At 47.3% G+C, this 13845-nt stretch overlaps 1 protein-coding gene across 2 annotated transcripts in view; it reads right to left on the bottom strand.

The window, feature by feature from the left end:
• Positions 1-13845, bottom strand: part of TCF7L1 (transcription factor 7 like 1) — a 154335-nt gene that overhangs the window by 128336 nt on the left and 12154 nt on the right. The gene's annotated exons all lie outside the window — the stretch shown is intronic.

Here is a 13845-nt window from a genome sequence, read left to right as displayed (position 1 = left end):
GGGGCCTCTCATAGCTGTGATCTTCAAACTTCGGTTTCTGAGGGCAGTCCGCCAGGCCTGTGGTCCACCACTGGCTTGCCTGGTAGGGCCTGCCCCCTGGGACCCTCGGCCCCTGGGTCCCAACCCTGGCTCAGCCCAGCCATCGGGAGCTTGAGTTTCCGTAAGGATGCAGCCAGGCCCAGCTCTCTTCCAGCTCCGGCTCCTACTCTCAGGTCAGGACCTTGACACCAACCTGGCCAAAGAGCCGACAACCTTCAGCCCATGGTAGGGAAAATCGTTCTCACCCTTGCACAGGGACACAATATGCTCAAGAGCACAAACAGGGACTTCCTGTTATGGCCCACATGCTTCACGTGCTAAGCTGGCTCCCCAGACCTAAGACCACCACCACAGGCGGCCATCCTCTGCACACAGAAGTCAATCCCTTCCTCTGATGGGAACCATCTGCTGCCAGGAGGCAGGAAGGGCGAGCCCCCCACCCTGAGGGCCTGGAGGTCAGGGGATGCCCCCTCCCCACCGAGGGGCACCTCCCCTAGCTAACAGCTCAGCTTCTTCCCACCAGGAGACCCACATCTGTGCCCCTCCCACAAGAGCCAATCACTTTAAGTTCTGGCTCTAGAAACCAAACACCCAAATCCCATTCCATAGACTTTATGTATGCTAAAAAATACCCAGAGTTCATGGAAGCCTCCCAACTATCTAAGAATCTGAAAATTTACCAGGATGTTGGGCACCTACAACGTATCCCGGACAGTCTGAAGTCAACACTTGGTTTAACAGGAAAAATCTCTCATGGGGCGAAGCTGTTACAGTGCTCAGGGGTACAGGTAGGCTGGGGAAGCAGATTTTTTCTAAGCAAAGTGGATGGTAAAGCCTTTGCTAGAAGGACAAGGGCACATTCCCCAAAGCACGCCCAGCAGGGGCACTCTTGTCTGGGTGCTGATGGTTCACAGGTCGTCCTAATTCTCCCACACCAGCGAGGAGAGGCCAGACAGACCTCGACAACCACCCTGTCCTACACTGATTCAACAGCAATGAGCTGTGGGTTCTTGATGATGTTTGCAAATGATCTTCTGGAACAAAATTAACTCCTGACTTTCTTAACATGTACCAAGACTTCAAAAACAAAAGGCGGGCTCAAATCCACTGTTTAGAGTTTCCCGTGCATGTTTTTTCAAACTCCTCTTTCTTTCTTGGGCAGTCTCTAGCTTAGGGTTATTATTATTGACAAAATTCCTTTACACTTAGAATTCATCTGTGTCTTCTTATCACACATAGTTTTGAAGCCCCAGGCTAAGAGAAGTGTTTTCACCATACGCCAGAAAACAGGGATGGAACTGATAAAAAATGTCATGAGTAGACACGGCTGAGGCAGGTGAGAAGGAGGAAGGCTGGGTTAACGCTGGCGTGTCCCCACTGAAGGAGTGCTAGCAGAGTTCAGTGCAGTCAGAATAAAGGGCAGAGAAAAATGAGACGCTTTCCAGAGAGTGGACTTGATTTTCATGTTTTTCTTACACCAGCAGAAACCAGTGAATTTCCTGGTAAGATGCCCACAACATGGCCAACGCATCCTGGAGAAGAGTGGTAGAGAGAGACAGGGGTTGCCAGGGCCAAAGGGAGGAGTAGTTTTTAGTGGTTTGCAGCTGTAGCGGCCAGCGGCTGCATTAGTCTATGTATGTTACAATGCATAAGACGGTGGGCACCTGGGTGGCTCAGTCTTTAAGTGTCTGACTCTCGAACTCGGCTCCAGTCATGATCTCAGGGTCAGGAGATCAAGCAAGCTGGGCTCCGTGCTCATGCTCAGTGGGAACTCTGCTTGGGATTCTCTCTTCCTCTCCCTCTGCCCCTCCCTGCGCTTGCACATCCCGTGTGCACACGCGCTCTCTCCCTCCCTCTCAAACACATAAATAAAATCTTTAAACAAAATTCATACAACTATATACCAGAGAATCACTCTTCCTGTATATTATTTTTTTTTCCCATTTGAAAAGAAAACAAAACACAAACTTTCGGCAGAGGTAGGAAAGAGTTGGCAGAAGATAGGACACGCAGCTGGCGCCCTTCATCCCTCATGTGACAGTGTCCCAGGACTCCAGCTGGGCATGTGTACCCGTTCCGGAAAACTCTCTGCGAGCAGTGGGCTCTGATACTCGAAGAACCAAGTGACCATCAGTCCAAGCACATGGGAAGAGGAGTGGGCTGAGCCTACCAGGGAGGAGACACTTTGGGAGGAAACTGGGCCCCCAAGCAGCAGATGGAGAAACTGAGCCAGGAAGGACCTGATAAGGGGCAGAAGGAAACTGGTAGGGACATGGCAGGAGGCTGTGGAGGCCACACGGCCAGCAGGACGCTTTAAGACCAGACCTGCCTCAACAGGGAGACCAGATGTAGCTCTTCTCTTTAAGCATCCCCTTTATCAAAGCCTTGGGCCAAGAAGGCCTAAATATGAGCTTTAATTTCTTCCGGGCTTCTCCCACCTCTGATGTCAAAAGGCCTTCACTTAAACCAGCCAGACAGGGGTTCCTGGCTGCCTCGGTCAGAAGAATGTGAAACTCTTGATCTTGGGATTGTGGGTTCTAGCCCCACATTGGGTGTAGCAACTACTAAAAAAAAAAAAGGAAAAATTCTTTTTAACTAAAAGAAAAAGAAAAAAAAAGAAACCAGCCAGAATTCAGGCAGTGCTATGGCAAACAGAAGGAATGCTTAAGCCTCCCTTCCTACGGTACCACGTGTCCCCAAGCACAGGCAGCCAGGTATGCCCTCCTTGTCTCCAGGGCTCCTTCTGGAGCGGACATCCCTGACCAAAATGCAAAGAGTAAAGAAAAGCCAAGCAGGGCAGGTATCTGTCTGCCCAGCTGGTTCCTGAGAAAGACAGGGCAGCCGACAGCCAACCCGACACCAAGCACACAGCTGAGCCTCACAGAGGGCCAAGCACCTCTCTTTGGACGACAAAAGGGGCATAAGCCAGGTTCCTGGAGGTCAGCAGGTGGTCCGGGGGACTTACGGAGTCCGGTCGGCTCCAGGAGGAGGACACCAGGCTCCAGGGCTGCCCAGAAGCCACAGGCAGGACAAGCCTCGGAGAAGCTGCAGAGGTTGCAGAAACCCCAGGAAGAGTTTCCTGTCTCGAGCGCCAGTCTCTCTCATTCCAGGAATCCCCTCTTCCTGAAGCTCCTTGCTGTTCTTTATTTATACAAGGCCGAATCCCACTTTCCCCAGCTCCACGAAGCCTCCTGCCACAAAGCCCGATTGTGCTCCCACATCCTCAGAGCCAAGGCCAAGACAGAAACTGGCCTGAGGGAAGACGGTCTGTAGCGGGGATGGAAACGCAGTCAGATTTAAAGGCGCGGTTCTCCAGCAACAGAGAGCTTTGTTGGGACGGAGCACACCCTCCTGACAGTGCGGCAAGCTGGGGGTTTGGGCCTACCTTGGTGACGGGGGCCCTTCAGCAGGTGAGCTGCGGCTGTCTGGTTTTGGACCACCTCCAAAGAACCAGGCCTCACCGCAGGGCTGGCTGAGAGATAAATTAGCATGCGATTCTGCTCAATTATCCACTTACAGAGAGAGGCACAGCGACATTTTATTCAAGCACCCCATGCAGAGAAAAGATACAGCGGTAAGAGAAAGCCCTGGAATTCCCCCCCCCAAAAGGAGATAGGAAAACTATGGTCCCCTGAGAACTATTCTGGCCCAAGCAACAATACTTTTGGCAACTTAAAACACAGTGATTTTTCTTAAGGCCTCCAACGTGGGTTTTCTCTCCGCCCCCAAACCTCTCTCAGCAAAAGTTTGGTCAGAAATTATTTTTAAACAGGCTCACACCTCCTCACAACAAAATACATCTATGAAGTGCGAAAACAGCCCATGGGCAAGTTTGGATCTTGGAGCTCTAGCTAGGTTTCCACTTGGATGGTCTTTGGGACACTAAACCCAGAGCATAGAGTGGTCCCAGAAGGGAGCAGTGGCCTAGGTCTAGAGCACCCATGGCAGAGGGGACAAAGGAGAAGGAAGTCTGTCCACTGGTCAGTTCCTGGGTGGCTGCTCCCAGCCGCTGCCCCATCTCCTGTCCCAGCGCGTTACATGGCTGGGCAGCCGGTGCCTCACGGATACGGGGGAGTGGTTGATGCTGACCTCCCTAGGAGTCTGGCTCCGTATCTTCCTTCCTCCCCACAAAATGCCTGCTTTCCTCTTGGTCTTCCATGCAGCACTCTGACAAGAGTCCCCCAGTCTCTCATCCCAAGAGACACTTCCAAAGCCAGGCTCCTTGTCTACACAAATGATGAGGAATTACCACTAACTGCCCCTCGCGGCCCACTGACCCCAGGACCTCCCCTGAGCAGGGAGAAAGGAGGGGAAGGTGGGAAAACCGGTCAGGGTCTCTCCCAACCTGCCCTCCCCCGCCCCGCTCCGCTCCAGGCCGGCATTCCTGCTCTCCAGCCAGAGGCCTTCTCGGCCAGCGGGTTCTACAGCTCAGGGTTTCTTAGAGACAAAGCTCTGGCAGCACTGACCCTTCCCAAACAGCAGCTTTAAAATGCAACTCCTAGAAGGAACTCCCCAGGTCAGGGTCACCCAGTCTTCACGGCTCAGACCTCGTCCCTCAAGCTCAGGCAAGCCCTCCAGGTGGCCCAGCGGGAGGGAGGTGGTGCCACTTCATAGCAGAGGGACAGATCTGGGTTCTCTGCCAGTCCCTGCCCCTGGAACGCTAGGTGGCCTCAGACAAGTTTGGTTCCCTCTAGAATGAAGCCGGAAAAAAACCACAGTACCCATCGGGTCCTTTGGAGAACTGAATGAGTGAATGTATGCGATACTTCTCTGGGACACAGAGAACACTCAAAGAATAAGATTGTCATCACTACACAAAGCGCTATTCAGACAGACGAGGGACTCCAGGACCAGTCCTGCTGTCTCTCGCTAGCTCCATGAAATGAGCAACTCTCTCCACCCCGGTGTCTTTCCACCATAACTAAAATCCAAACTGCAGGGTGCCTGGATGGCTCAGCGGGTTAAACCTCTGCCTTCAGCTCAGATCATGATCTCAGGGTCCTGGGATGGAGCCCCGCACTGGGCCCTCTGCTCAGCAGGGATCCTGCTTCCCCCTCTCCCTCTCTGCCTACCTCTCTGCCTACTTGTGATCTCTTTTTGTCAAATAAATAAATAAAATCTTAAAAAAAAAATGTAAACTGCCTCTCCAAGGTCCCTTCTTAAAACACACACACCGACACACCCACACGGTTTATTTCACGGGTGTACACAACATGTGTCTGCACACCAGGGTTTCTCCACTGCCACACAACAGACATTGGAGCGACCAAATCTTCTGTTGCGAGGAACCATCCATCCTCTACGTTTTGCCGTGTTTAGCAGCATTTCCAGCCTCTACCTGCTAGATGGTAATAGTTCTCCCCCTCGTCGGAACAACGGAAAATGTCTCCAGACCTTGCCAGTTGTCCCCTGGGGGGAAAAATGGCCCCAGCTGAGAATGAGTCATCTACACTCACACGCACGTGCACACGGAATAACAGGCCGCCCACTTTGAGAGGGAAGAGGTAAGCAGGGTGAGAACAGAGGAAATCCACCGCTCCAGGTACAGTCCTCGCCGTGTGCGCGAGGCAACTTTGCAGGGACTGAGACCACAAACACACACAGTACTCCGAAGCATCTTTCCATCTGTGAAACAGTTACTGTGCTCGTAAAAACCGCCTGCAGACTTATTTTGGCCTGCACATACAGGGTCCCATTTAGTGCGAAAACTTGCCAGGCCACGCTCCCCAGGCCTAGTCAAGAGTGTGCTCAGAAACTCGGCCTGGGGGAGAACACAGGGGGTTCTGTGTGCTGTGTCCCTGCACACTCACCTTGAGAGATCCCTGAGGAAACGGAGGCCGCCTCAGGGCAGTGGGCAGCTGTGGGTTATTCTTAAGGAAGAGGGCAGCTTGCCTTGGACTTAATGTGTTAGCGGATTTGAGGAAACTTCTATTTTCCCCATTCAGAAGAGCTAGGGGCTTGGTAGCCAAGGCTTGTGTATCCATGGACACAAGACCATGTGTACACACCTACCCACTTGCTAATCTAAGTAAAAATGAACAGTAGTCATAAAGACGGAAGAAAGAGGTTAAGTGGAGGAGGAAGTGAATGTCTGCCTTAAGAAGTCTGTTTACCCCCAAAGTGCTTAAAAACGAAAATCCTGAACTCCCTTTCTACCTTATTATGACTTATTTAACATTTGTTTTTTAATTTGCCCAAGATCATAATCTTCACCCAGGACCACGTATAAGCCAACTTGAACTTGAAAACCAAGCTGGACCTTTGTTCTGCTTGCATGAATTAGTGTACAAAGGGGCATCTGATTTCTCCCTCCCCTAACAATCTGCAACACTAGTCCCTATGTATGTCCCTAGCGCTGGGGGAATGGGCCCTAAGACAGGCCTCAGGAAACCAAGGCTCTAATCCCGACCGATTACTTATGTGCCACGGAGACAAGTTATTAACTACACGGACAGTTCCCTGCTAGCTGGAAACATGGAGGAAATTACATAGAACTAGGAAGAGCTACAGGGTCCTAGTCATTCTGACAAGTAGTAGAATGGTAGCCGAGACCCAACCACTGTTCCCAGAGAGTTCTGGGGAACACCAGTTCTATGAGATGCCACTTAGAAAGAAAACATCCTGTGGTTCCTTCATTCCTCCAACAAATACTTATCAAGGGCCTTCTGGATGCCTGGTGCTATAAAGACAATAGAGAGCATAAGAGCCCCACTCCCTGAGTGGGGTAAGTAAGTTGAGGCTCCAGGGACAGGTATCCAGAGACCAGGCCACCTCTTTCCCAACAGTAAAGGGAGTCCACATACAGGGAAGGAGGAACCACATCTGAGGCTGGGAGGCGGAGAGTGGGAAGGGGGCAGTAAGCTGGGCGTGGGGGTGGAGGGTGGGGGAGGGGGGGCAGGTTTTGGGGTGGGGGTAGTATTCCAAACACAGGGCCGGAGGAATCCTGCACAATGACCTCCCCTGTAAGAGATTCCTGGTACACACTGGTGTGTTAACGGCCCCCCAAGTCCTGTCCCACCCAATAACATCCCAAGGATGTTACTCTGGGAAATGCTGAGAGAGGCATTATTGTTCTTGTAGCCTACAAGAACCTTCCGTATGAAACAAAAGCTCTTGTTCATATTACGGGAAAACTATGCGTCTTCTCAGAACAGCCAAAATACCTTGGGGTTGCTAATGTAATCCTCAAGTATTTTCCTTGGCACAGACCTATAAAAACATATGGCTTCCACAACTGCTGACATACTCCCAGTATCACAGATGAGGGAAAACCCACAGCTACAAACCAGTGGGCCAGAATCAAAGGTCTACCGCCAGCAGACGCTTGCTTCATTTTGGGAAAGACCTATGTACAGCCTAGGGGCGCCTGGGTGGCTCAGTTGGTTAACTGTCTGACTCGATCTCAGCTCAGGTCATGATCTCAGGATTGTGAAATAGAGGCCAGTATTAGCCTTGGAGCTAGGTGTGGAACCTGCTTACGACTTTTCTCTCTTCCCTCTCCCTTTTCCCCTCCCCCACCAAAAAAAGATGTACGCACAGCCTCAATACTGGGATGAACTGAGAAAACCATCCGAAGGGGCACCTGGTGGCTTAGTCGGTTAAATATCTGCCTCTGGCTCAGTCATAATATTAGGGTCCTGGGATCGAGCCCCACATCAGGCTCCCTGCTCAGCAAGGCGTCTCCATCTTCCTCTCCCCCTGCCCCCTGCTTGTGTGCTTGTACTCTCTCTCTCTCTCATGCACTCTCTCTCCCAAATAAATTCTTCAAAAAAAAAGAGAAAGAAAAACCTGTTAAAAAAAAAAAAAAGTTAAGGGGCACCTGGGTGGCTCAGTGAGTTAAGCCTCTGCCTTCAGCTCAGGTCATGATCTCAGGGTCCTGGGATCGAGTCCCGCATCAGGCTCTCTGCTCAGCAGGGAGCCTGCTCCCCCACCACCCTGCCTTCCTCTCTGCCTACTTGTGATCTCTCTCTCTGTCAAATAAATAAATAAAATCTTTAAAAAAAAAAAAAAAGTTTAAAAAAAGGAAAAAAAGATCACCACCAATGATCAAGTTATCAAAGATTAAACCCTGAAAGATACCAGAAGTGAACAATGACTCCCCTTGTTAGCCTACAATGCCCAGAAGGAAGACAGATGTTGCTGTTTATTATATAAGATGCATAAAGAAGGAAATGTAAATAAATAACAAATACACATGTGCAGATTTTGTGTATAAAGTACTGTGCTAGGAGTGACAGTGATCAAAAGGGACAGATGGCAGCCAGAGTCCTTGCAATCCAAAACTGATTATCAGTAAGTGCCCAGAGAATGGTTCAGTATAAAGACTAAATTTTACAAAGGCTGGGAGGTCCTGAAAACCCAGGACTGCCAATGCTGATAATGAGTTTGCCTTAACGAAGCCCTTACTGTAGGTCCCAGACAATGTTCTCCATGCTTGCATACAACCTTATTTCATCTTTGCAACTATGAGGTAGGTCCTAGGAATATAACAAAATACGGCCTTGGTCTCAACAGCCAATGGAAATCTGTTCTTCGACTCCAGCTTCAACCTTCAGAAGGCCTGAATTTCTGCTTGGTTAATGATCATATAACCACAGGGATGACCAACATATTTAATTAGTGTAACAATGGGAGAAATAAGGAAATGAAGTTTGTTTGAATTCATCATCATTATCTGAACATGTCCCTTCAAAAACAGGGAAGGATTCTTTTTCTTTAAAGATTTATTTATTTGTCAGAGACAGAGAGCAAAAGCACGAGTGAGCACAAGCTGGGGGAGCAGCAGGAGTTCCCCACTGAGCAAGGAACCTGATGAGGGGCTCAGTCCCAAAACCCTGGGATCATGACCTGAGCCACCCAGATGTCCCCAGGCAACCATTCTACATGTAAAGTTTAGGGGAAATCTCCTTACGAGCTTTACTTCTTGAAATGTTATCAGTTGGCAGAAGTATGTTATTTTTTATTAGAAGAATACAATATAAGCATGAAACATTAATCTCATACAGAAAACAATTACAATGTACAACCACAATTCTTAAATAGGACTAATTACCTGCATTACTAATATTAAGAGTACATTAAAAAGGAGAACAGTACATACTTTTTGAGCAAGTGTTTATCAATGTTTTTAAATTACAATAGGCATACTATATTCTACTTCTAAACTCTATAGAAACGAGTGGTGTGCTCATAACATTAAATAGAGTAACCTTAGAAACTATATATGCACCCTCAGCATTCAGACTGTGGTCTCTAAATAACATTTTTCACTAAAAGGAATCAGAGCTCCTTCTAGAAATAGCTGATCTGGGAAGGGGGAAAGCACAAGATGAACCTGGAATGTCCTCCCATAACAGGAAGCAAGGAACCATCAAAGACCACTGGGATCGTGTCCAAAGGACTCAGGAGCCAAGGGGAAGAGGATTCTACCAGCTAAAGATAGAACAACTGGGAGTATCAGTTAGAATAATACTAGGACACCTGGGTGGCTCAGTCCGTTGGGTGCCTGCCTTCTGCTCAGGTCATGATCCCAGGGTCCTGAGATCAGGTCCCACATCGGGATCCCTGCTGGGGAGCAGGGGGTGGGGGGAATCTGCTTCTCCCTCTACCCCTCCCCACTGCTTGTGATCTCTCACTCTGCCAAATAAATAAATGTGTGTGTGTGTGTGTGTGTGTGTGTATTTTTAAGTAGCATAGATGAGGGGCACCTGGGTGGCTGTCAGTTAAGCATCTGACTCTGAATTTCAGCTCAGGTCATGATCTTAGGGTCTCAAGCTCTAGGACTCAGCCCCACACTATGCTCTGCACTCAGTGCGGAATCTGCTTGAGGACTGTCTCCCTCTCCCTCTGCCCCTCTCCCCACTCATGTACATTCATGCTCTTTCTAAAATACATCAATGCATCTTTTAAAAAAATGTAGCTAATAGGTGAAGAAGAAACGACACAGACTACCACCATTTTGAAACTGCTAAGGAGGTGATGGCCATCAGTGGCTGCGAATTTCACAGACAACCAGACCTTAAGTGTTTCGTAAAATAAGGACCCCCATCTATGAAAAAGACTTTGAAAAATAAATTAAAAAGGAGAGAGAACCCTGAAGCTTGATCATGAATCTAAATTCAGGGGACTCCCCCTACCTGCTGGATGGGATGTTGCCTGAATCATAAGTCACTTAATAAAGCCAAACAGAGGGATCCCTGGGTGGCTCAGTCAGTTAAGCATCTGCCTTGGGCTCAGGTCATGATCTCAGAGTCCCGGGATCAAGCCCCGCATCAGGCTCCCTGCTCAGCAGGGAGTCTGCTTCTCTCTCTCCCTGCTGTTCCCCCTGTTAATGTTCCCTCATGTTCTCTCTCAAATAAACTAAAATCTTAAAAATAAATAAATAAAGACAAATAGATTTTCAAATTAAAAAAAAAAAGAAAAGAAAAAAAGGAAAGAAAAGCATCTAAATCCAGCTAACAATTGTCAGAAACTACAAGGGACAGAAAAACATGTTACAGGACATCATAGGGTTGCATTTAACAAAATCCAGACTGAAAAACTCCAGAGGAATCATCAGATAAAAACCTAAAAACTTAAGTAGGAAGTTCTTTACATTCTCTGGAGAGTACAGAGCCGAATGCCAAGTTTGCTACCTCAATATTTCATAAGATTTCAAAATCATGTACCACACTTTCTTGATAAATCACCTATGATCCAAGCATAATAAAGATGAAAAAAACCATGAAAAGAGGAAACTGTCATAAACAACAACAACAACAACCCAATGCTCATTTTTTTCATCCCCCATGGACCAAAAAGATCTTGTTCTTTGTCTTATAAGTAAGACGAAACTCTTCAAAATGTGACCATCAATTTGGCCACTGCAGAGTAATAACTGTTTCTGGTAAGAAACATCAGTGGATACTAAACAGCGGAAAAAAGTTTGATGAGAAACAGGTTATTTATGTAGTCACAAAGTATCTTCCCACAAGACACTAATTACAAAGAGGAAAAATAGTAACTTCCTCGGAGGAACCTGGCAGACACCATTTTTACCAAGTGATCAAAATTAACATCAACTGTAGCGGGGGAAAATAGATGGTGCCTGCTGAGAAGAGAACCCGGTAGCAACAGAGAACCTGAATCTATTCATGACGAAACATCTGGGGAAAAAAGCAGAATTCAAAGTTCCTCTACAAAATAAATGGCTTAGAGTCTTCAAAAGTGGGGAATTCAAGAGACACAAGACAAAAGAGCTGTTCTAGACTGAAGAAGGCTAAACAGACACAACCAAGTGTAACACATGACTTGGCTCATCCTGGACACCTCCCCCTTTTTTTTTGTTTTTTTGTTTTTTGGTTTTTTTTGAAGATTTTATTTTTAAGTTGTATCTACAACCAATGTAGGGCTCGAATTCACAACCCTGAGATCAAGAGTCAAATGCTCCCTGGGTTAAGCCAGTCAGGTGCCCCCCAAATTCTTTTAAATGTTTTCTTCTGCTACAAAAGACCGTTTAAAGAGAAGTAGCAACAACTGATAAGGTCTTCAGATGAGACAATAGGCCTATGTTAATGTCCTGATTTGATAACCACATTGAGACGATTGTCTCTGGTGTTAGAACATACCTGTGAAATTATCCAGGAGTAAGGGAGCACTGTATTTGCAACTTACTTTCAAATGGATCAGAAATAAAGTTACAGAAAAACAGAAAGATAAAAAGAATATAGCAAATAATAACATTTGGGGAAATCTAGAGGAAAATACGTAGGAATTCTTTGTACTATTTTGTACTTTCTCTGTATCTGAAACTATTTTAAAAAGTTAAAACTAACATGAACTAACAGTATATATGTCATTCTGTTGAGAGCTATTTGATTAAGAATTCACACAAACTGGCAATTCTGTTATAGTGATATGTAACTCTTTCCAAAGGTGAATTGATAACCATATAAATTCATAATCTGCTCTAAGAACTGAAAAATGATGTGCTAATTACTTTTGCTGAAGCATTTCTGGTCCCCCTATGACTATACCATTTAATCATTTCTTATAAAGATATTTTAAAACACTGTAGGAAAACTTCCACTTATTAAGATATTGGTTAAGGGGCATCCAGGTGGCTCAGTGGGTTAAGCCTCTGCCTTCAGCTTGGGTCATGATCTTAGGGTCCTGGAATCGAGCCCCACACTGGGTTCTCTGCTCAGAGGGGAACCTGCTTCCTCCTCTCGCTCTCTGCTTGCCTCTCTGCCTACTTGTGATCTCTGTCTAATAAATAAATAAAATCTTAAAAAAAGATATTGGTTGGGGTGCCTGGGTGGCTCAGTGGGTTGAGCCGCTGCCTTCGGCTCGGGTCGTGATCTCGGGGTCCTGGGATCGAGTCCCGCATCGGGCTCCCTGCTCAGCGGGGAGCCTGCTTCCCTCTCTCTCTCTCTCTCTGCCTGCCTCTCCATCTACTTGTGATTTCTCTCTGTCAAATAAATAAATAAAATCTTTAAAAAAAAAAAGATATTGGTTAAAATTTTTGGTCACCAAACATCTTAATAAAGTTGTAATAATACTACAAATTATCTGGATGACATTACTCATTTCTTTTTATATCCCAGAGATTCATTCTATGATGCATTTAGTTTTAGTCTTGCGCAAATCCTGGTTTGTTGTTCTAAGTTTTATATCTTTATTTGTCAGAGAGAGAGCACACAAGCAGGGGAGTGGCAGGCAGAGGCAGAGGGAGAAGCAGGCTGCCTGCTGAGCAGAGCCCAATGCCGGACTCCATCCCAGGACCCTGGGATCATGACCTGAGCCAAAGATAGTTGCCCAACCAAATGAGCCACCCAGGCGTCCCAAATCCTGGTTTTGAAATGCAGTCTATTCACAGCCAAAATGTTAATTAAGTAACCTTCAAATACACCATTGTCCCCATTTTGCCAAACAGCACCCTAGGATACGGGAGCACAGAGCCAGACCAGGGCTGGACTGGGCTTCAAGGGGACGTCAACTGTGGCCAAACTCAAGTCCCAGACCCCTTTAGCCATACTGCCTCCCCAAGGGAAAGGAGTGGCCCGTTGGCAGAGTCTGCTCCTCTATCCCTCAGGCCTTGGGACACTCACCACACCCAACTCCTCTCTCCTCCTTCAATGCCAAGCAAACACAACCGCTCTTAAGGGGGGGCTCTCCCAAACTCCAGTTGTTCTCACCATCCTAGCCCCTCCCTGTGTTAACTCTCCTTGTGAGAGCCTTGCCATCATGACCCATTTCCCACTCCAGAATTCAGTACCACAGTCTCCCTCCCTGACAAGCATTTTATCACAGAAAAGATTATGTTGTAAAAAAGTGTTTTCATGTCACGTATCTTTAACACTCCTACTCTAATATTCTACCTCCCCGCTCTGGGACCTTCCTAAAAAATAGTTAAATAGATAATATAATTGATAAGCAAAGACTATACCCAATTTACCTAGAAAATAATATTCAGGGCTCCTGGGTGGCTCAGTCCGTTAAAGCATCTGATTAAGCGTCTGCCTGCCTGCCGCTCAGGTGGTCCTGGGATCCAGCCCCTGCTCACTGGGGAGTCTGTTTCTCACTCTGCCCTTCCATCCACCTGTGCTCTCTCCCCCTCAATAAATAAACAAATAAAATCTTTTTAAAAAAAAAGAAAGTAAGTAATATTCTGGGGGACCTGGCTGACTCGGTTGGTGGAGCATGTGACTCCTTTCTGGGTTCAAGCCCCAGGTTGGATGTAGAGACTGCTTGAAAATAAAATCTTAGGGCGCCTAGGTGGCTCAGTGGGTTAAGCCGCTGCCTTCGGCTCAGGTCATGATCTCAGGG

This window comes from Mustela putorius, unplaced genomic scaffold (assembly GCF_011764305.1).
Source record: "Mustela putorius furo isolate JIRA1106 unplaced genomic scaffold, ASM1176430v1.1 tig00000281_pilon_pilon_pilon, whole genome shotgun sequence".
NCBI classification, from domain to species: Eukaryota; Metazoa; Chordata; class Mammalia; order Carnivora; family Mustelidae; genus Mustela; species Mustela putorius.
This window is presented reverse-complemented; position numbering and strand designations above follow the sequence as displayed.